Here is a 24,309-nt window from a genome sequence, read left to right on the forward strand (position 1 = left end):
TTATCCCAGTAATATGTGTTCAAACATGTCCCCAAAAATAGAAAACATGGTGTCATCATTACACAACTCATGCACATGAATCAGCAAAAGGGACTAAACAGGGACTGAAACAGGGACTAAACAGGGACTGAAACAGGGACTAAACAGGGACTGAAACAGGGCTAAACAGGGACTGAAAAAGGGCTAAACAGGGACAAAACAGGGACTGAAACAGGGCTAAACAGGGACTGAAACAGGGCTAAACAGGGACAAAACAGGGACTGAAACAGGGCTAAACAGGGACTGAAACAGGGCTAAACAGGGACAAAACAGGGACTGAAACAGGGCTAAACAGGGACTGAAAAAGGGCTAAACAGGGACAAAACAGGGACTGAAACAGGGCTAAACAGGGACTGAAACAGGGCTAAACAGGGACTGAAACAGGGCTAAACAGGGACAAAACATGGACTGAAACAGGGCTAAACAGGGACTGAAACAGGGCTAAACAGAGACAAAACAGGGACTGAAACAGGGCTAAACAGGGACAAAACAGGGACTGAAACAGGGCTAAACAGGGACTGAAACAGGGCTAAACAGGGACTAAACAGGGCCTGAAACAGGGCTAAACAGGGACTGAAACAGGACTAAACAGGGACTGAACCAGGGCTAAACAGGGACTAAACAGGGACTGAACCACGGCTGAACAGGGACTAAACAGGGACTGAACCAGGGCTAAACAGGGACTAAACAGGGACTGAACCACGGCTGAACAGGGACTAAACAGGGACTGAACCACGGCTGAACAGGGACTAAACAGGGACTAAATAGAGACTGAAACAGGGCTAAACAGGGACAAAACAGGGACTGAAACAGGGCTAAACAGGGACAAAACAGGGACTGAAACAGGGCTAAACAGGGACAAAACAGGGACTGAAACAGGGCTAAAAAGGGACTGAAACAGGGCTAAACAGGGACAAAACAGGGACTGAAACGAGGCTAAACAGGGACTGAAACAGGGCTAAACAGGGATTGAAACAGGGCTAAACATGGACAAAACAGGGACTGAACCAGGGCTAAACAGGGACTGAAACAGGGCTAAACAGGGACTAAACAGGGACTGAACCAGGGCTAAACAGGGACTGAAACAGGACTAAACAGGGACTGAACCAGGGCTAAACAGGGACTAAACAGGGACTGAACCACGGCTGAACAGGGACTAAACAGGGACTGAACAGGGGGTAAACAGGGACTAAACAGGGACTGAACCACGGCTGAACAGGGACTAAACAGGGACTAAATAGAGACTGAAACAGGGCTAAACAGGGACAAAACAGGGACTGAAACAGGGCTAAACAGGGACAAAACAGGGACTGAAACAGGGCTAAACAGGGACTGAAACAGGGCTAAACAGGGACAAAACAGGGACTGAAACAGGGCTAAACAGGGACAAAACAGGGACTGAAACAGGGCTAAACAGGGACTAAACAGGGCTAAACAGGGACTGAAACAGGGCTAAACAGGGACTAAACAGGGACTGAACCAGGGCTAAACAGGGACTGAAACAGGGCTAAACAGGGCTAAACAGGGACTGAAACAGGGCTAAACAGGGACTAAACAGGGCCTGAACCAGGGCTAAACAGGGACTGAAACAGGACTAAACAGGAACTGAAACAGGGCTAAACAGGGACTAAATAGAGACAGAACCAGGGCTAAACAGGGAGTAAACAGGGACTGAATCACGGCTGAACAGGGACTAAACAGGGACTAAATAGAGACTGAACCAGTGCTAAACAGAGACTAAACAGGGCCTGAACCAGGGCTAAACAGGGACTGAAACAGGACTAAACAGGGACTGAAACAGGGCTAAACAGGGACTAAATAGAGACAGAACCAGGGCTAAACAGGGACTAAACAGGGACTGAATCACGGCTGAACAGGGACTAAACAGGGACTAAATAGAGACTGAACCAGTGATAAACAGAGACTAAACAGGAACTAAAACAGGGCTAAACAGGGACTAAATAGAGACTGAACCAGGGCTAAACAGGGACTAAACAGGGACTGAACCTGGGCTGAACAGGGACTGAAACAGGGACTCAATCAGAGACTGAACCAAGGTCAAACCAGGACTAAATAGATACTAAACAGGGACCTAGCCAGGGTCAAACCAGCACTAAACCAGGACTAAACCAGGACTAAACCAGGACTAAACCAGGACTAAACCAGGACTAAATCAGGACTAAATCAGGACTAAATCAGGACTAAACATGGGCTGAACCAAGTTTATTTTGAGCATAAAATATTGGTCAAGTGAAAATATTACCCCAGTTACCCTTAGCAACCAGATTAAATCTAAAATGATCGGAACAAGAAGAAATGTCGGCGGTGAAAGAGGCGACGGTGCAGAATGTTGTCTGACACAGAAAGCAGACGCCAGTCTGTGTCTGTGACACCACAGGAAGCACAGGGCCTGACACTGTCTGTGTGGGACGCTTCAGCTGTCAATCAAACTGACCTCAGCTCTGGACCTCAAGCTCACTGTGAAGGAGATAAGGAGAGAGGGAGAAACGGAGAGAGAGAGGGAGAGGCAGGGATGGAAGCTCACAGTGAAGGAGATGAGCAGAGAGGAAGAGATGGAGAGAGGGAGGGAGAGGGAGGGAGAGGCAGGGATGGAAGCTCTCAGTGAAGGAGATGAGCAGAGAGGAAGAGACGGAGAGAGGGAGGGAGAGGGAGGGAGAGGCAGGGATGGAAGCTCTCAGTGAAGGAGATGAGCAGAGAGGAAGAGACGGAGAGAGGGAGGGAGAGGGAGGTATGGAAGCTCACATTGAAGGAGATGAGGAGAGAGGAAGAGACGGAGAGAGTGAGAGATGGAGAGAGAGGGAGAGGCAGGGAGAAGCTCACTGTGAAGGAGATGAGAGAGGAAAAGATGGAGAGAGGGAGAGATGGAGAGAGAGAGGGAGAGGCAAGGAGACAAGCTCACTGTGAAGGCAATAAGGAGAGAGGGAGAGAGAGAGACGGAGGGAGGGAGGGCCGGAGGGAGGGAGGGAGGGAAGGAGGGAGAGAAGCTCACTGTGAAGGAGATAATGAGAGAGGAAGAGAGGGAGAGGAAGAGATGGAGGGAGGGAGAGGGGGAGAGGGACGCAAAGAAGCTCACTGTGAAGGAGATAAGGAGAGAGGGCTAGATGGAGAGAGATGCGAGGACGCTTTGAGCAACGTTTGGTGGGAGGAGCTTTGAGCAACGTTTGGTGGGAGGAGCTTTGAGCAACGTTTGGTGGGAGGAGCTTTGAGCGGCACTGGGGGAGGAGCCTTGAGCCACGTTGGGAGAGAGGACGTCTTGAGCTTTAGATGGGTCAGATTAGAAGGATTCATTAGAAGTATGTGCTCATGTTTCTCTTCTCTGCGTTTTACTCTGACACTCAGAACAAAATCATGAAAGAGGGAAAGAAAGCACGGATAAAGGAGGTGTGGAAGGGAGAGGGAGGAAGACAATAAGTAGAGAGAGAGGGACGAAGAGAGAAAATAAGTAGAGAGAGGGAAGGAAAGAGAAGGAAGAGAGGGAAACAGCAAGAAAATAAGTAAAGAGAGGGAGGGAAAGAGAGGAAAAAGAGACAGAGAGAAAATATGTAGAGGGAGAGAGAGGAAAGACAGGGAAACAGAGAGAAAATAAGTAGAGTGAGGGAGAGAGAGGAAAAAGAGGGAGACAGAGAGAAAATAAGTAGAGAGAGGGAGGGAAAGAGAGGAAAAAGAGACAGAGAGAAAATACGTAGGAGGGAGAAGGAGGGGGAGAGGGAGAGGGAGAGAGAGAAAATAAATAGAAAGAGGGAGGGAGAGAGGAGAGAGAGGGAAACAGAGGAAAAATAAGTAAAGAGAGGGAGGGAGTGACAGAGGGAGAGAGAGAAATGAGACAGAGAGAAAATAAGTAGGGAGAGATGGAAGGAGAGAGAGGAGAGAGAGGAGAGAGAGAAGGAGACAGAGGGAAAATAAGTAGAGACAGAGATGCGACAAGGAGAGAGAGGAGAGAGGAAGGAGGGAGGAAGGAGAGGAAGGGAGAAAAAGGAGAGGGAGTCAAGGGAGAAAAGAAGTAGAGAGAGGGAGAAAGAGACAGGAGACAAAGACACAGGAGAGAGAGAGAAAGAAAGAGCAAGAGAGAGAGAGAAAGAGAGAGGCAGAAAAAAAGTAGTGAGAGAAGGAGGAAGAGAGTGGAGAAAGAGGGAGAGGGACAGAGGGAGAAAAAAGGAGAGAGAGGAGGTAGAGGAGAGTAGAGGTTATTAATGCATCACAGAGTAACTTTATTAGAGAGCACTTAAGCCGACAGGAGAGAGGAGCAGAGCAGAGCTTATATGAAACTATGTATGCATAAACTTTAGGTATTTTTAACACATTCATAATTTGAACAAAACAAAAATATACAAATAAAAGCAGAGACAAAACAAATATTAATTCAAAATTCAGTTCAAATCTTTTTCCAAATCACCACATTTGAAGCTTTATAAGGCCTCAAACTGTGCAAAACAATTTGACTTTTTACTCTTCAAGTACATTTTCAAACAGGTACTAACAGGTAATACTTTTACTTAAGTAGATTTCTTTCAAGTCAAAAAAGGAAAAGTAAAGGAAAATATAATCATTAATCGCAGTTATTTTGATAATCGTGATGCCAAACTTGAATATCGTCCCATGCCTTTTTATGACATTGTGAATTACAGTGGGCAAAATTAACAAAAACACAGCCTTGTAACTTTATAGATGTCATTAAAGTGCTAATCAGCTAACCATTTGAGAGTTTATTTCGCCAATGCATTTCCTTGATTCTTCAAACTCCTCCTACGCCTCGGTTTGAAGTTTGCATCTGGATTTGCTCTGTTTGAAGTGGTGCACAGCCCTTCACCTCAGCCTCACCCCTCGCTGCTAAAGAGAATTGGAACACTCCTTTGTCTCTTGTAAACGGCAGCGGGATTTGGAGGGTGAAAGGGAAGAGTGAGGAGGAAGGAGGGGCGGGGCCTGGAGGACTAAAGGGGAGAGTGAGGAGGGAGGAGGGGCGGGGTCTGGAGGACTGAAGGGGAGAGTGAGGAGGGAGGAGGGGCGGGGTCTGGAGGGCTAAAGGGGAGAGTGAAGGAGGAGGGGTGGGGCCTGGAGAGCTAAAGGGGAGAGTGAGGGGGAGGAGGAGGGGTGGAGTCTGGAGGACTAAAGGGGAGAGTGAGGAGGGAGGATGGGCAGGGTTTGGAGGGCTAAAAGGGAGAGTGAGGGGGAGGAGGAGGGGCGGGGTCTGGAGGACTAAAGGGGAGAGTGAGGGGAAGGAGGAGGGGCGGAGTCTGGAGGACTAAAGGGGAGAGTGAGGAGGGGTGGGGCCTGGAGAGCTAAAGGGGAGAATGAGGGTGAGGAGGTGGGGCGGAGTCTGGAGGACTAAAGGGGAGAGAGAGGGGGAGGAGGAGGGGTGGGGTCTGGAAGGACTAAAGGGGAGAGTGAAGAGGAGTTGACAGATCTGAATATGTCTTTCACTACCCTTTCCTCCTTTCACAATTTGAAAATCAGGTCGAGAGGTTTAATGAGAAGCTCTGATGTCTTCACCTGAGCGGTTACCCACACTCCTGACCATTTACCCACACTCCCACCCCTCCCCGTCTCTTCTTACTGATAAATATTCATCTATGAATTATGGGCCGATGGCTTTCCCCTCTCACACTCACCAAAGAGCCACAAACATCATCACTGACCCTCGATTTGATTTATTGACTTTAGAACAAAAACGTCATTGTCCCCTCGCTTCTTAAACATGCTAATCTATGTAAATGTATGCTGGCCCCACGTTCACCTTGAGCTAAAGCACACATGTTGTAAATAGAAAGTTGCCATCTTTTAATGATCTTTGGAAATCTTCAGTGCCGTTTTATACTCTCCTTAAAGCCCCTCGCACTTCATTGTTATGCAAATGAATGCGTGCACACAACTTCTCATTGGAGAGATCCAGCAGTGCAAGTCTGAACCAGTCCCATGGCGGCGCGATGCCGGAGTCGTATTTACTATACTGCAATAAGCTGCATGCAGTTGTAAAAGAAACGACTTGGAAAAGTATAAAATAGAAACACTTAAAGGGGCAGTACCTGATTTTTACCGCCTTAAAAACGGGAAAAAACAGACCTAGCTCATTTTAAACAGTTTGCAGTGGTTCAAAGTGATTCTTTACTGACCTTATCCATTCAAAACATCCTAATGATTCACCTCAATGAGTTTCTGGAGGACTAAAGGGGAGCGTGAGGGAGGAGGAGGGGCGGGTCTGGAGGGCTAAAGGGGAGCGTGAGGGAGGAGGAGAGGCAGGGTCTGGAGGACAAAAGAGGAGCGTGAGGAAGGAGGAGGGGCCAGGTCTGGAGGACAAAAGGGAAAAGTGAGGGGGAAGAAGGGCAGGGTCTGAACATATGAGGACATGAGTGTGATTGGTCTAACAGGTGTCCACACTTGAAACTTTTATGTCAAGAGAGAGATTCGAACCGCCAACCTTCGGATCAGTGGACAAACTCTTAACCAACTGAGCTAGTGTCTCCTTTAAACTGGAATATGGCCTCGTGACACAGGTTAAAGTGGTGACAAGTTTGATCTGTCTTTGGTTTTAAGTATTTTTAAGTAATTTTCTGATTGTATTTAAGTGTCTTTGTTTTGTTCGCTCACTTATCAAAGGCTAAAGACAGGCAGTGGAGTGGTGAATGGTGCAGTCTTTTAGCAAAATAGTCTTGTGTAATTAAATGGACTGAGTTGAACTGAAACATAAAGGCTGCTTTATAAGGAGAGTATGAAAAAAGCTTGAGTTTAATTGCTCTGAGTGAACATGAGGCGAACATTAAACCTCGTAATGCCTCCCATAAGTTATAACTGTGGTCTATTGTGATATTGTAATATAGAATGAAAAAACAAAACAATTTATGAACAAAGACTGTATATATACATGGACACAGCTAACTTGCTAGCCACCATGTTCCAAAAAGGAAGTGATCATCACTCTTCCAGTTCCATCAACTCTGGCTCCAGTTCACTTTCTATTAAAAAACTGTGTCCTCTCTCTGTAACTGCTGCTTTCAGACTCGTCATTTTGGTCTTAAATGTTCTTATTAGCATGCTCTACATGATCCTTTTTATTTCACTATTATGTCGTAAATCAAGATATGAAAATTAATACAGACTTTGCTAAACCAGCAGTGCGGGCGCTACCGTCAGCAACCCGGCTCCAGATTGGCTCTTTGGTTGCTATGATACTCTTATTTGTACTAGTGTCTTTAGAATGTTTTTTGGGGGGAGAATCGTGCTGTTGGTTTATTGTGTCAGTGGCATAAATTAATCTCAATATTGTTATTTATCATTGCAGTCTTTTATCCCTGTTGTGAGCAGAGAGTGCTCATCTGTGGCCCACGTTACAGAGCAGGTTAAACCGGATCATTGGATAGCAGGTTAAACTGGGTCGTTAATAAGCAGCTGTCCATGAGTCCACCACAAAACCAATCTTTAGACACAGCTGCTCTGTCTGAGAGGGGCACACACCTGCTCCTTTCAAGAAGACTATTCACTTCAAGTTTATTTCTATGGCACATTTAAAGCAACCTTAGCTGAACAAAGAGCTTCACATAAAAGTCAACACAAATATACAGACACACGATACATATGAACAGAATAATCATACAGGTGTTTGATTAAATACTAGGGAGAAGAGGTGGGGTTTCAGTGTAGTCTTAAACTACTAAGACTGACAGGATCTGACAGGCAGAGGGCGCTGTTCCATAATCTGGGCACTGCCACTGAAAAGGCTCAGTCACTTCTGGTCTCAAGGTTTTGGGCACAGCAGCAGGACCTGGTTAGCTGACCTCAGAGCTCTGGGAGGAGTATAGGGCTGCAGTAACGCCCTCAGATAAAGAGGACCCACAGAGTACACACAGATGACCCATAGAGCGCACAATAGTTGACCCGATGTGAAACAGAAGCCAGTGAAGGCAGCCAGACATACCATGCTTTTCTTTTGATACTGAAACTGTAACACATGTAGATCAGCCCTTTATGTTCTGTAAATTGTAAACTGTTAAACTGATCTAAAACGGATAATTGTTCAACAAGCGTTTCTCCATAAAGGAGACAATAAAGACTCATCTAATTAATAACAGAAATAGTTCCATAGACTTTTCCAAAACTGAAACTGGAACTGATGGGCCCCATCTCTTTGATGAGGAATTTCAATATAGTACTTTTTAATGTACACATTTTTATTTTGGCAAAACAGTTACAGACACAAAACTAAGCACAGGTATGTGGGTGGAGATCATAGACCAGGGGTGGGCAAACTTTTGGGCACACGGGCCACAATAAGTTTTAAAATTTTACAGAGGGGCCGGCCAGGATATATATATCACATTAGAGTAATATGATGTAACATGCATGAATATGCAAGGCTCATTGTACAAATTGTTTTCCAAATTGTTTTCTAAATTAATAACTAATTTCTAAAATCTCATCAGAAAAACTTTGAACACAATTTACCCTTACCTATTTTTATATAACTTGATCACGTTCTGCGGGCCGGATTAATAAGCCCAAAGGGCGTTCAGCTCCAGTCAAATAAAGTTCATCGAGGCTAGCAGTTATGGGGGCCAATTTGAGTTCGATAATTGGAATACCGACCATGAGCATAGCAACAAAAGAGCCAATCGGGAGCGAGTCAGTTGAAGGTAACACCCCCTTCCTGCCCATACCACTGGTTTAACGCGGAGCAGGTGCTTAACAACACTGTCAATCAAGCCTGTTGCTAACTATAAGGAACGACCTTGAGGAAAGGAGGTACCTGACTTGTCTGTTAATGTTCAGGTTTTGATTTTCAATGTAAAGTGCATTGGAGCCAGAGGCGATGGAGCCAGAATCGCACCTATGATCACTTCCTATTTGGTTAGCCACGTCCATTTATATATACACTGTATGAGGTAAGTGAAAACAGAAATCTTAATTTTTAGCATAAACAAGATATTTATTCAATGCCGTTTAAGGCCTAAAATATTCAAACTTATTCCTGAAGTCTGAAACTTCAAAACTACATGGTACAAAATTGTATTTGATTTAAAGGCAAGTATCTGATTTCTTTCCATGTTTGTGACCAAAATATGCCTTTACCGAGTACAGATATATTGTATAAGCAGCTCCTAAGGTAAAAATAAGTCCACTAATCAGGAAGTGTACGTTAGCGTGCTAAATGAACTCCGTTTTGGTCTCCAGCAGTTGTGGAAAGAGCTTATAAACTCTTTGCTGTGACTAAAGCATAAGGTAAGTGAGGAATACCACTGCAAACACTTTAAATTAAACAACTTAAAGGCTGTAAAATTCAGATAGAGTGCCTTTAACAGTCCAGCCCAGGGTTTAGGACACATTTTGGGACAGAAAACATAAACAAAAACAACTGAAGGTGTGCTGCAGCCATGGCTCTAACATGTAAACATCCACATTAGGAGATGGTCATTATAACGAGCTAGCAGTTGGATTGGGATGGCTCGTTAGCACAGCATGTACACAGCCTACAGCCATATGGACAAACTGGGAGCGCTGGGAATACTCTGCCAATCCACCGGACACTTAAAATGCATTAATTGGGCCCTTGTAGATTACAGCAATGATTTGGGAATGCTGCAGCTAATTGGGATGTGACTTGAAGTGGGTTAAGTGAAAAATGATTTAAAACAGTTAGGATTTCTAGAGATGAACATGTTTCTAGGTCGCTATAGGTAAGTTTAGCCGCAGACACTTCACAATATTCCCTTTTTAGTTATATTTTTACATTTTAGTTGTATTTGTGTGACTTTGATGGGATGATAGACTTCTGGGTTCATTAGAATGAGCCTGGGGAAGGTATGGGCTGAAAAGATAAAGGAGCAGAAGTGTTTTTTGGCTCTGGAGAGAGCTGCTTAATATGGAAATTCAGACTAAAAATATATAGCATATTTCAGTATTTTGTTTAAAGCCCCACCGTGTAACTTTTTAGCCAAAAAACAGCAAAAATAAAAGCGCTTACGTATTTTTTGGACTATCAGTCGCACTTTCTTTCATAGTTTGTCCGGGGGTGCGACTTATACTCAGATGTGACTTATATGTGAAATAATTTAAATATATAATTTCACATCTCACACTGACAACTGCGCGAGGGCAGTCTAGATTTGTGTACCAGTATGACAGCCATCTACTTCCAGAGCGGTGCTTCATCTACTTCTGGAGCAGGTGGAGTTGTTCAGAAGTGACACCGAGGATGAAGAATTTAATGAATTTAGTGATTTGGCGTGAGAGTAAACTTGATTTTTATGCTTTAGTTATCTGGCAAACTCTTAATATCTTATATACAGACACATTTTCAGTTCTGTCTATGCTTCATGTAGTTGAATAAATATGTGTTAGGTAACAGTTGATTATACATGTTGCAGTTCACTTGGTTGACCACGACGCTGCTGCTGGTGTGTTTGTAACACCTTTAAGAGCATTTACTTGATTTGTTTTCTTTTGTCCATTTTATATTTAATTTCACCTTCATTTATAAGACCATAAAGGTGATCATTTTTCATTTGGAACAATATTGTAAATGTTTAGTTTATCATAAGTCTAGTTAAAGGTTGTGAAAACTACTTCCTGTTTTCCGGTTCAGCCTTTTTTTTTTAGTTAATGTGAAGTCTTACCTGACAGAGCACTATTTAAGAAACAATTGTAAAGTAAAATATAAAGTTTTGTTTACTAGCAGGCCAAAGTGGTGTGCATATCTTCCATGTGTTCAGGTGCACTTTTGTGTGTATATGTAATATGAGCCAGAGCTTGTGTTATATTTGATGTGTTTGTGTGATGAAGAAGTAAGACCACAGTAAACATCAGTGAAAAGAACTTTTGTGTCTCTCGTGTTTGTGGACAATATAGCTTGTGTTAACATACCAGAAACGTATTCCGTTCATTGTCTGTGTTACATTAGTGTGCAGTACTGCTAATCAGCCTGTTGTTCTCTATTTTATTGTTATTATTATAACTTGCCTTTAAAGATGTTCTTGGTCTCAGATTTTGTAAAATAAATTTCCCGAAAAATACAAATTATAGTCTAGTGTGACTTATATCTTTTTTTTCTTCATTATTACGCATGTTTTCGCTGATGTACTTCAGAGCAAAGGATAGTCTGGAAAATACAGTACTCTGAACAGGTTTACTCCACAAACCTAACTTGTGTTTAGCCGGGAGGAGGGCCTTTGTTTGTTTGTTTTTTTTCCCTCCAAAATTGTGGAGGACTTTTATTCTATTTTAAAATATAAAATCCCAGAATGTTTATTTATTTATTTATTTATACTTTATTTTAATCATGAGTTGAGCTGAATGAACCTCTTTTTATGTTGTATCTTCTTTTTGCCTAAATGCTTTTAATTCCAATTATTGATAAAATATTTTTGGGCACTGAACTGTTTGGCTTAAAGTCGATACATCTCCAAAGCTCAAAACACTCTGTTCCACCTTGTGATGTTAGAGAGATTGGCAATTCCAGGGCTGAAACTATCCAAATGATTCTAGTGAAGATGTATGGAGTTTAAAAAACGTGGTGGAGAACTCCCTGTATCACCACATGACATCACAAGGTGGAACGTGTCTTTTGAGAGTAGAAAGAAAGGAAACAACATTGTAACATAGATCAGAAAGCAGCATAATATGGGCCCTTTAAGTTGTCTTGTCCTCACAGTTAAGTCTGTCATCCAGAAGAGTCTTTAAAGGGAGGTGGCAGTGTTTCTTTGCCGTACAAGCGCCTAAGCTAATTAAATCCCTGTGTGCATTTGGTAATGGGAAGCTATAAGAGATATAATTGTTGCCGTCCCTTTAATTAGTTTCTGGTTCCATTTCATTCCATTTGGGCTGACAGCCTGATCAACTTTTTAATTGCCAGTTTTTTCAGAGGAGCTTATCAGCCCCGCTCCAAACCTGCAGCAGAGAGAGCAGAATGACCTGGCCAAACACACAGCCCCAATACACAAACAGGGAGGAGGAGACGGAGAAATACAGCGGATGTATTCTACAAACTGGACTTTTATCCATGTTCTAGTCGTTTCTTCTCATTGAGCCTCTGAAGTTGTATTTGAAATGATTCATGTTTGAGTAATCTTTAATCGACTTTCAAGACACCATTTTGCTGATCTAGTCCCGTTTAACCTCCACCGGTACACGCCCACTGTGACACGCCCACTGTGATGTACACGCCCACTGTGACACGCCCACTGTGATGTACACGCCCACTGTGACACACCCACTGTGATGTACACACCCACTGTGACACGCCCACTGTGATGTACACGCCCACTGTGATGTACACACCCACTGTGACACGCCCACTGTGATGTACGCACATTCTTCTCCAGGTATATTTTCTTAATCGGTGATAATGGTAGGATTCGTCGGCATCGCGTCATCATGGTACAAATGAAAAAAAAAAAAGTGCTGTTCTAGTGTGATGTGCAGCTGTCCATAGGAGGCACCGACTTCATGCGGCGCTTTGGTGTGATGATGTTCATGGCAACGTGGAAGTCAGCGGATTTGACTGAGGAAAAGGAGGGGGAGGAGGGGGGAGAAGATGAAGAGAGAGGAAAAGAAAGAGGAAAAGGAGAGGGAGGAGCTGGGGGAGAGGTAGTAGGAAAGGAGGAGGAAGAGGAGGAGAAAGAAGATTAGGAGGGGAGGAACCGGAGGAGAGATAGTACAGTGAACTAATCCATCATTTGGTCCATGAGCACCTGCTGAAGAAGCAGCCGGAGCCTCAAGAGCTAAAAACACAAACAGAAGAATGACGCAGACGAAGAGAACGAGTGAGAGAGAGAGGGGGATGTGCTCACGGTAATGCCCAAAACAGAAGAACAATGCAGACGCAGAGAACGAGAAAGAGAGGGGGGATGTGCTCACGGTAATGTCCAAAACAGAAGAACGACACAGAGAACGAGAGAGAAGGGGATGTGCTCATGGTAATGCCCAAAACAGAAGAACAACGCAGAGGACGAGAGAGAGAGGGAGATGTGCTCACGGTAATGCCCAAAACAGAAGAATAGCGCAGACGCAGATGCAGAGAATACGAGAGAGGGGGGATGTGCTCATGGTAATGCCAAAAACAGAAGAACAACATAGAGAACAAGACAGAGAGAAGGATGTGCTCACAGTTATGGCCAAAACAGAAGAACGACACAGAGAACGAGAGAGAGAGGGGGATGTGCTCACGGTAATGCCCAAAACAGAAGAACGACACAAACGCAGAAAACGAGAGAGAGGGGGATGTGCTCACGGTAATGCCAAAAACAGAAGAACAACGCAGAGAACAAGAGAGAGAGGGAGATGTGCTCACGGTAATGCCCAAAACAGAAGAACGACACAGACGCAGATGCAGAGAATAAGAAAGAGAGAGGGATGTGCTCACGGTAATGCCCAAAACAGAAGAATAACATAGAGAACGAGAGAGAGAGAGGGGGATGTGCTCACGGTAATGCCTAAAACAGAAGAACGGCACAGACGCAGAAAACGAGAGAGGGGGGTGTACTCACGGTAATGCCCAAAACAGAAGAACGACACAGAGAACGAGAGAGAGGGAGATGTGCTCACGATAATGTCCAAAACAGAAAAACAACACAGAGAACGAGAGAGAGAGAGGGAGATGTGCTCACGGTAATGCCCAAAACAGAAGAAGGGAACAGACGCAGAAAACGAGAGAGAAAGGGGGGTGTACTCACGGTAATGCCCAAAACAGAAGAAGGACACAGACGCAGAGTACGAGAGAGAGGGGGATGTGCTCATGGTAATGCCCAAAACAGAACAACAATGCAGAGAACGAGAGGGAGATGTGCTCACTGTAATGTCCAAAACAGAAAAACAACACAGAGAACAAGAGAGAGGGGGATGTGATCATGGTAATGCCCAAAACAGAAGAACGACACAGATGCAGAGTACAAGAGAGAGGGGGATGTGCTCACTGTAATGTCCAAAACAGAAGAACAACACAGAGAACAAGAGAGAGGGGGATGTGATCATGGTAATGCCCAAAACAGAAGAACGACACAGATGCAGAGTACAAGAGAGAGGGGGATGTGCTCATGGTAATGTCCAAAACAGAAGAACAACACACAGAACAAGAGAGAGGGGGATGTGCTCACTGTAATGCCCAAAACAGAAGAATGACACAGACGCAGAGAACGAGAGAGGGGGAGGGGGCTGTTCCTGGTAATGCCCAAAACAACATTAAAGTTCCACTGTGGAACATTTAAGCCAAAACAAAGACTAAAGTAAAAACATTTCATTAAGGTACTTTTACAGTGGTATTTTTGTCTAATTATTAACCAAAATGCACCGATCTCGCTTTTTCAGTTCGATACTGATTTCAATAGTTTGGCTTAAAGTAAGAAAACAGCCACTAACACAAAAACCCAAGGGCAGATTTAAACCACAAAAACTACAATAGTCTACAATACTGTTAAAAATCATGGGCTGCAAGAAGAAAACAGCAGAATGAAACACTTTAGATGTTAATTTGAGTCTGTTATAAGTCAGACAAGTTATTCATTTAATCTTACACGCCGTAAACCTTAAGTTGATATAGTTATTATGATGAAAGGCCTAGATAGCAACTACTGTCATCAGCCTTATTTACACGTCTCTTCCCAGTGCATATATAAATGTGTCATGAAACTAATCACACAGACTCTATTTTAACACTGGAAAAACTGTATACTCAAAAACAAAAGTAATTTCGCAAACTCTTTAGTGACAATTACCAGCTCAAGCTAAAGTAAACCGCTAACGCTAACGACTTAACACTGTGACTCATTCATAATCATTAAATAGAGCATTAAAACAGCACTTCCATCTGCATCCTTCAGGAAAAACACTGGGTTATCATCATCGGCTAAGAGACGGCTGAGGGCTCTGTCTGAAGGGCCAAAAAAAACCCATTTAAAATAAAATATGATTTTGTGCCATCGTATTATTGGCAAAAAAAAACAAATACCCCAAAAAACAACAAAAACACAGAATAATTAGGCCATCATGTTGCCATATAAACAATGTAAAGGTAATATATTACACAAAACTGACTTGTGAGCTTTAAACCATGTTCTAATGCTGTTCCCTTCTCAAAAACAGACCATTCATTCACACATGTCTGAGTAACACTTTATTAGTAGTCTGTTACATCTCCAAAGCTCAAAATGCTCTGTTCGACCTTGTGATGTCATGAAGTGGTAGTTTTCAAGTTAACAGCTCCTTTTACCTTTAGTTCAATAGAGATTGGCAATTCCAGGGCTGAAATCATCCAAATGATTCCAAATGAGTGTGTGGAGTTTAAAGTGGAGCACTTCCTGTATTACCACTAGGAAAGTGACGATATACAATGATATCATTAATTGGGGAAAAAAATGTCTGCAATTAATTGTTTGTGGCATTTTTTTATATATTTTTTTATAATCATGATTATTACGCATTATTATAATCGCCTTTACAACACCAGACTGTCTCATCTTTCTGTGTTTCAATACAGTGTTACAATGTTGTTAGTTCTGGTGTTTATCCACAAGGGGGCCCTCTGTCATTGCGATGACACTTGTTAGCATCTGTGCCTATTCTGATTTGGGGGTGGTTCAGTCAGTCCTCGTCATGGCTCGTGGGCAGTGGCTCTGGATCCCAGTGACATCGCACATTTATATCCTCCACTGAAGAAGGTGAAGTCTGATGTGTGGAATTATTATGGATTTGAAAAACAAGTCCTGGTGTCCACATATGAGGACATTATACTGCCTTAGTTTAATAATTATCATGATAATATTATTAATCATGATTATTTTGGTCACAATAATCGTGCCATCGTCCTGTCCCTAATTACCACGTGACATCACAAGGTGGAACAAAATGTTTTCAGTTTGAGAGAAGAACTCAGCCTAAATATGCAGGGTTTGTGTGTTAAACATGTGTGAATGAAACAAAACACAACTCCAGGTCTGTTTGTCACAAGGAAACAACATTAGAACAGAGATGAGAGAATAGTGTAACACGGCTCCTTTAAACGTAATGTTCTGTACATTGTCCCTCCCTCCTCTTTGTCTCGTTGTTAGAATCGCACAACATTTCTGAGGCTGAAACAGCACATTCAGGTCCAGGTTTCACACTGAAGGTTTAAAGTCTCGTTTCATTTTAGGTGACTCACTCCAGACTCCAGGAGCAGAGCCACAGCAAACCTGGATTAACAAACGTAATCAGAGAGGATTCATTATGGAGGAGGCTGGTCCATTTCAACTCAGGCTCTCTGTCTTATACACACCCTGAGCACAACCAGAGAGGAGAGAGAGGGAGGAGGAGAGGGAGAGGGGGAGAGCGGGGGAGAGGAGAAGACGGGGAGAGAGAGGAAGAGGACGAGAGAGGGAGAGAGGAGCGGGGGTCTATTTCACCTCATGCTCTCTGCCTTATACACATCCTGAGCACAACCAAAGAAGAGAGGGACAGGGGGGAGAGGAGGAGAGAGAGGGAGAGGAGAGGGGGAGAGGAGACAGGAAGAGAGGAGCAGGGGTCTATTTCACCTTATGTTCTCTGTCTTATGCACATCCTGAAAAAGAGAAAGAGCGAAGGGAGTGAAGAAGGAAATAGAAGGCAGAAAAAAGAAGGGAAAGAGCGAGAGAGAGGGGAAGAGGAGATAGAGCAAATGAGAGAAAGAAAAGGGGAGCGATAGAGATGAAAATACTAACCACCTCTGCCTCTTATATACCTCCGTGAAGACTGTGGTTTCTTTCGCCACAATAAAAACATTTGTATAAAAACATTTGTATAATTGAAGTCATGAAAGTCACGTTTGAATGATTTAGTATAATGCCATAGTGTGGAACAACATCCTGGAAAAGCATTAACATATCTATGGAAACGAGTAGGTGGCTCCAGCATAAAAGTTCAGCACCGAGCTCCACTAAATATTGATAAAAGTACTATTTTAATTAGTCTCACTGAGGAGAAGTACTTCATTAGTGAGAGTAACGGTCTGAAGAGGCCGTGTACGGACCTGTCACCTGCTTATGGATTAGCCCAGAATGTTCCACAGTAGGGCATTAATCTTACCTACTTTGCAACAAAAATATAAATACTTACTGTAAGCGGGGTCACCTCTCCACAGATATAACCCGTAACCAGAGGGAGAGGAGGGGAAGAGGTGAAAGAGGAGGGAGAGGAGGGAGAGAGCAGGGGGAGAGGAGGAGGAGAGAGGAGGAGAAGAGGAGGGAGAGGGAGAGAGACGAGGGGAAGAGGGAGAGGAAGAGGGAGATGAGGGAGGGAGGAGAGAGGAAAGGAGGAAAGAGAGGAGGCAGAGGAGCAGGAGAGAAAAGGGGAGGAGCGAAAGGAGAGAGGAGTGAGAGAGGAAGGGAGGAGGGAGAGGAGAGAGAGGCGTGAGAGAGGAGGGGAGGAGAGAGAGGAGGGGGAGAGGAGGGGAGGAAGGAGAGGGGGAGAGAGAGGAAGGGGAGAGGAGGGGAGGAGGAGAGAGGAGGCGAAAAGGAGGGAGAGGAAAAGAGAGAGGGGAGAGAGAGGAGGTGGAGAAGAGGGGAGGAGAGAGAGGAGGGGACAGGAGGGAGAGAAAGAGAGAGAGGGGGGAGAGAGGAAGAGAAAGAGGGGAGAAAAAGGAGGGTAAGAAAGAGGAAGAAAGGAAGAGAGAAGGAGAGAGGGGGGAGAAAGGGGGTGGGGGAGAAAGGGGGTGGAGGAGGGAGGAGCTGGGGGGAGTGGAGGAGAGAGAGGGGGAGGAGAGGAGGGAAAGAGAAGGAGGGAGAGGAAAAAAGAGGGAGTGCTGGGAAACAAAAAGTTACACAGTGCACTTTAAAGTCTGTGTACCTGACTTTTATAGCCTTAAAAACATGAAAAACAGAACTAGCACATTTTGAACAGTTCTGTGGTTCAAAGTTCCTCCTCAGTGACCTTATACATACAGAACATCATAATTACACACCATGATGACATTATAAGCACTTCTCACAACGTTAAGAGACCAGAGCGGAGTTTTGCCATGACGATAAAGCTAATAACAACTAACATGCTAACAGAGCACTTTCTGGTTATCAGACATTAAAACGCTTTCTAATTAAATGCAGATGGCACACAGCAAACCTATGTTGACCTCAAGAGCTGCTTATACAATATATTTACTGTGTACTGGGGCAAGACCATAGACTGTATATATAAATGGACATAGCTAACCAGCTAGCGGCCGCGTTCCACATAGGAAGTGAGCATGTGCGAGCTTCCAACTCCGTCAATATCAGCTTAAAATGTTCGTATTAACCCACTCTACATGATCCTGGGGTTTTTATTTCTCTATTGTGTCTGTAAATGAATAATATGAACACTAATAACACACAAATTGCCTACTCCCTGCTAAACCAGTGGTGCGGGTGGGAATGGGTGTTACCTTCAACTGCCTCGCTCTGGATTGGCTCTTTGGTTGCTATGATACTCGTGGTCAGAATTCTAAATATGGAATTCTGCTCCAAACTGGCCACTATAACTGCTAGCCGTGATGCTGTGGATGACGTCACACTCACTTCTTAGTCTGTGGGCGAGACACATTTTACAGGCTCGTATGTGTCTGTGTAATCCTCCTGTATGTATAATTTTTATTTCATTTATGTTGTAGACAAGGTTGAATCTCTCCATTAGCGGCTCGGCTGTGTCTCTTTTAATCAGCCGATCAGAGTAAATGTATACGCGTTGATGTTTGTGTCAAATGCGTTCACTTGCGTTACATCATGAGGTGTTTACACGTTTGTTTGTATAAATTGTCAATGCTTTTACCATTGTGGGACGAGTGCGATGTCACGACCTCTTTTCATTAGTTAAAAAGCTCCTCTAATAAATTCAGCACTTTGAATGTTTACAGAGCTGTTAAACACAAACATGGAACTGTACAGTGGTGTAGAGAGAGAACTGTACACTGGTGTAGAGAGAGAACTATACACTGGTGTAGAGAGAGAGCTGTACACGGGTGTAGAGAGAGAACTATACACTGGTGTAGAGAGAGAGCTGTACACGGGTGTAGAGGGAGAACTGTACACTGGTGTAGAGAGAGAACTGTACACGGGTGTAGAGAGAGAGCTGTACACGGGTGTAGAGAGAGAACTGTACACTGGTGTAGAGAGAGAACTGTACACGGGTGTAGAGAGAGAACTGTACACTGGTGTAGAGAGAGAGCTGTACACGGGTGTAGAGCGAGAACTGTACACTGGTGTAGAGAGAGAGCTGTACACGGGTGTAGAGCGAGAACTGTACACTGGTGTAGAGAGAGAACTGTACACTGGTGTAGAGAGAGAGCTGTACACGGGTGTAGAGAGAGAACTGTACACTGGTGTAGAGAGAGAACTGTACACTGGTGTAGAGAGAGAACTGTACACTGGTGTGGAGAGAGAACTGTAAACTGGTGTAGAGAGAGAACTGTACACGGGTGTAGAGAGAGAACTGTACACTGGTGTAGAGAGAGAACTGTACACTGGTGTAGAGAGAGAGCTGTACACGGGTGTAGAGAGAGAACTGTACACTGCTGTAGAGAGAGAGCTGTACACGGGTGTAGAGAGAGAACTGTACACTGGTGTAGAGAGAGAACTGTACACTGGTGTAGAGAGAGAACTATACACTGGTGTAGAGAGAGAGCTGTACACGGGTGTAGAGAGAGAACTATACACTGGTGTAGAGAGAGAGCTGTACACGGGTGTAGAGGGAGAACTGTACACTGGTGTAGAGAGAGAACTGTACACGGGTGTAGAGAGAGAGCTGTACACGGGTGTAGAGAGAGAACTGTACACTGGTGTAGAGAGAGAACTGTACACTGGTGTAGAGAGAGAGCTGTACACGGGTGTAGAGAGAGAACTGTACACTGGTGTAGAGAGAGAACTGTACACTGGTGTAGAGAGAGAACTGTACACTGGTGTGGAGAGAGAACTGTAAACTGGTGTAGAGAGAGAGCTGTACACGGGTGTAGAGAGAGAACTGTACACTGCTGTAGAGAGAGAGCTGTACACGGGTGTAGAGAGAGAACTGTACACTGGTGTAGAGAGAGAACTGTACACTGGTGTAGAGAGAGAGCTGTACACGGGTGTAGAGAGAGAACTGTACACTGGTGTAGAGAGAGAGCTGTACACGGGTGGAGAGACAGAAATGTACACTGGTGTAGAGAGAGAACTGTACACTGGTGTAGAGAGAGAACTGTACACTGGTGTAGAGAGAAGAGAAAGAGACAAGGTGCAGTCAGAGAGGTAAACAGAGAGATTAGTGAAAGACAAAAGACAGAGAAAGGCTGAAATAATGAAGAGAGATAGAAAGAGACAGAGAAACAGAGAGGGAGAGAGGTTATACACTGCAGGCACGTGGGGAGTGCGGGTTTTTCCTCCGTCTTTCACAAAGTCGTCCTAATAACAACTAAAGATGTATTAGACACTGAGCAGCCACTTATACCAAAGACACACTCAGAGCTTAAGATAATGAAGAGAGAGGAGGACAAGAGGAGGAGAGGAGGGGATGAGGAGATGAGGAGGAGGAGAAAAGGAGGAGGAGAGGAGATGAGGAGAAGAGGAGATGAGGAGGAGGAGAAGGAGAAGAGGAGGAAAGGAGAGGAGAAGAGGAGTAGAGGAGAAAAGGAGGAGAGGAGAAGAGGATGAGAGGAGAATGGGAGAAGGGGAGAAGAGGAAGAAAGGAGAATGGGAGAAGGAGAGGAGGAGAGGAGAAGAGGAGAAGAGAAGAAAAGAGGAGGAAATGAGAAGAGAGGAGGAGGAAAGGAGAAGGGAAGAGGAGAGTCTGATGGATCAATCTATATGACTAATACAGAGACTGTAGGCAGCTCTGTGCTCAGCTCCAGCAGAGGGGCTCTTTAAAGGAGTGAGGTAGGCAGGTTTGGGACAGATATGAGTTTGAAGGTCAGAGATTATGCAATTTCAGGGTTTTTGGATACTGTGGGACACCATAGAATAGAGGAGGGGATGGGGACACTGCGATAAGTAGAGCTGGATCAGCCTTAAAAGTCCTATATTATGCAAAATGGACTCTCGTGAGCTTTATGCCGGGTTATAATGCTGTTACCTCCTCAAGAACACACCTGGAGTTGTGTTTTGATTCATTTTGATTTTGATTTTCCACATTAAATGGTAGTACAGTGGTCCCTGGATTATTACGGAGGTTATGTTCTAAAAACAATCCGAAATAGGCGAAAGTAGTTAGCTTTATTTTTTACAATTATTATATTATATTATATTATATCCTCCTTCCTTGATGATCTCTTTAAATGTGTTGTTCACATGCCTCTGCTCCAACGATATCCGCAGAGGCACCTCTCCGTGCAGAGAAACACTTAAGAGTGAAGATGTTTCGCTGCTCGTCCAAGCTGCTTCTTCAGTTCTGGTCAGATTGCTGGTGAACACTGCATTATATCTGTCTGAAGGGAGGAGCTTAATACACTGAAATTATAAACAGCTATGGTTTACGGTTTCAGCGTTAATAGGCCTACTAGCTCCCGGTATTGTTTTCTTTGTTTCCTTTGTTTGCTTTGGGTTTGAGGATGGAGTTGTATGTGATGTCTAAGGCCCCCATTCCCGTTTAAGGAAGGATTGTCTTTCCAAACAAAAAACACTTCTTTAACTTCCCTTTCAAACCATTTCTTTTCTCTGTCTATGTTTTTTATACTTTTTCTGACACAGCTCAAGATCATTCTAAAGGTATTCAGAAAAGGTTCATTTTTATCCTATCAATGGGACTTTTTTAGTATCGATACCTATGGAAAATTTGTATCTAGTTTCGATACTTTCGATTAGGATCAGATTTTCGATACATTTGATAACCCTCCCATGTGAATGTTACACTTCCTGTAAAATACACTCAGAACAGCCACTTATACCAAAGACACACACTCAGAGCTTAAGATAATGAAGAGAGAGGAGGACAAGAGGAGGAGAGGAGGGGACGAGGAGAAGAGAAGGAGAAGAGTAAAGGAGGAGGAGAAGAAGAGGAGACAAGGAGGAGAAGAGAGGAAGAGAAGAGGAGGAGAGGAGCGGAGGAGGAGAGAGCAGAAAAAGAGCAGAGGAGGAAAGGAGAAGAGAAAAAGAGGAGAGGAGGAAAAGAGGAGGAGACGAGGAGAGGAGGAGAGGAGGTGTGAGAAGCTGTTTATACCAAAGACACACTCAGACTTAAGATAATGAAGAGAGAGAGAGGAGGACAAGAAGAGGAGAGGAGGGGATGAGGAGGAGACGAGGAGACGAGGAGGAGACAAGTAGAGGAGAAGAGGAGAGGAGAGAAGAGAAAAAGAGGAGAGGAGGAGGAGGAGAGAAGAGAAAAAGAGGAGAGGAGGACAAGAGGAGGAGATGAGGAGATGGGGAGATGAGGAGACGAGGAGGAGAGGAGGTGTGAGCAGCTGCTTATACCAAAGACACACACTCAGACCTTAAGATAATGAAGAGAAAGAGAGGACAAGAGGAGGAAAGGAGAAGAGAAGAGGAGGAGGAGAGGAGGAGAAGAGGAGAGGAGAGGAGGAGAAGAGGAAGAGAAGAGGAGAAGAGGAGGACTGTGCTCAGCTCCAGCCGAGTGGAACTCATGTAAATGTTTCTATACTTTGTCTAAAACACACTCTTCTTAGTCTGGTTCTTGCCACAGTATAAAATATGACATAAACAGCTGATTTACATTTGTAGTTTGGCAGAGCGCAGCCTGGCTGTGAATGGGTTTGAAAATGTCTTCCATTCTCCCCACAGAGTGAAGAATCTCCTCCTCTGATATCATTAATATTTCACCCTGCAGGAAATGAGCTCTCCAAAGACGGATGCCTCCCCTAATTCTTAAAGTACTTCCATTTAAAAGTGAAACTCAGGCCAAACCCAAAACAGACGGATCGTTTCTGAATCCAACAGCGTCAAGTCAAAGCTAACGAGAAAATCTGAAACTCTTGACGAGTTGTTGATAGAATAAATGTTTAAAACTAGGTTGATAATGTGGAGTTGTGTTTTGTTTCATTCACACGTATTTAAGTAACACTTTATTATTAGTCTGTCAAAATACTCTGTTCCACTTTGTGATGTCATGAAGTGGTAGTTTTCAAATTAACAGCTCATTTTACCTTTAGTTCAGGAGAGATTGGAAATTCCAAGTTTAAAAACACAATGGGGCACTTCCTGTATTACCACATGATGACATCACAAGGTGGAACAGAGTGTTTTCAGTTTGAGAGAAGAACTCAGACTAAATATGCAGGGTTTGAGAGAAGAAAGAGATGGAGGGATAGGGAAAAATAGAGAAGAGGAAGAGAGATAGAGGGGAGAGAGGAGGGGTAAAGAGAGAAGGGGGAGAGGGGGGAAACATGGTAAAAATAACTCCTCAGATCATGTGAAAATGTCATGATGCCTACATTGTCTGTCTCCCTGTGTGCTCTCCCCCTCCCCTATCTGTCTGAATCCAGAGCTGGGCGGAGTTCCTACTCCTCCTGCGCGCACCTGGAGCGCATCAGCACAATTACCACCACCTGCTGCCGAGTATATGAGGGCTCGGCAGAAGACATTCGGTGCCAGATCGTCCACGTGTCAACATTCCTGCTCTCGCTCGTCCCTGCTCCTGATTCTGCGCTCCAGCTCCGGTACAGTCCACCCCTTGTCTTCGCCTCCTGTCCTGTCTTGGTCTCCGGCTTGCTTCCTGTCTCCTGCCCTGGCTCCCGCTCTTTGGATTACCCCTGCTCGGTCTTCTCTGGTCTCGTTCCCGGTCCTGTTGTCACTCCGGCCCTGGCTGTCTCCGTTCCCGCTCCTGGACTACCCCTGCTCGGTCTGCCCTGGTCCCATCCGCGATCCTGTCCTCGCTCTGGTCCTGGCTTTCCCCGTTCCTGTTCTACATGAAGCCTTTCTGGTTCGCCTCCTGCTCCCCGCTATTTGTGTGTGTTAAATGAACTATTCTGCACAAACTGTAAATAAACACTGTAAATCTGCCCCGAGTCTGCACTCCTTGGTCCGCACCTGCACCTGACGTTACGACAGAAAAGTACTTTTTACTTTTGAAAAAATGTAGTGGAGTAGAAAGTATAGATACTGCTCTCAAATGAAGTGAAGTAAAAAGTACACACTGTAAAATGTACTTAAGTACAGACAACAGAAAAGTACTACACTTTACTGCTTGTACTTCATTGGTACAGTAGGTGGAAAAATGTCACAATACTTTGACATAAACACAGTGCAGCCTGTTAGCTCTTGGTTCTGTGAGACGTGGATTCGCTTTGACAGCCATCGAAATAACTCGAGTCCCAACACTCCGTTTGCACCTGCTCCTAGCATCACAAACGCGCTAACTGTGTAC

At 44.3% G+C, this 24,309-nt stretch overlaps 1 protein-coding gene across 2 annotated transcripts in view; it reads right to left on the reverse strand.

The window, feature by feature from the left end:
* ascc3 (activating signal cointegrator 1 complex subunit 3) overlaps positions 1-24,309 on the reverse strand; it is a 222,178-nt gene that overhangs the window by 142,336 nt on the left and 55,533 nt on the right. The window lies entirely within an intron of this gene.

Source organism: Periophthalmus magnuspinnatus, chromosome 16 (genome assembly GCF_009829125.3).
Source record: "Periophthalmus magnuspinnatus isolate fPerMag1 chromosome 16, fPerMag1.2.pri, whole genome shotgun sequence".
Taxonomy (NCBI): Eukaryota; Metazoa; Chordata; class Actinopteri; order Gobiiformes; family Gobiidae; genus Periophthalmus; species Periophthalmus magnuspinnatus.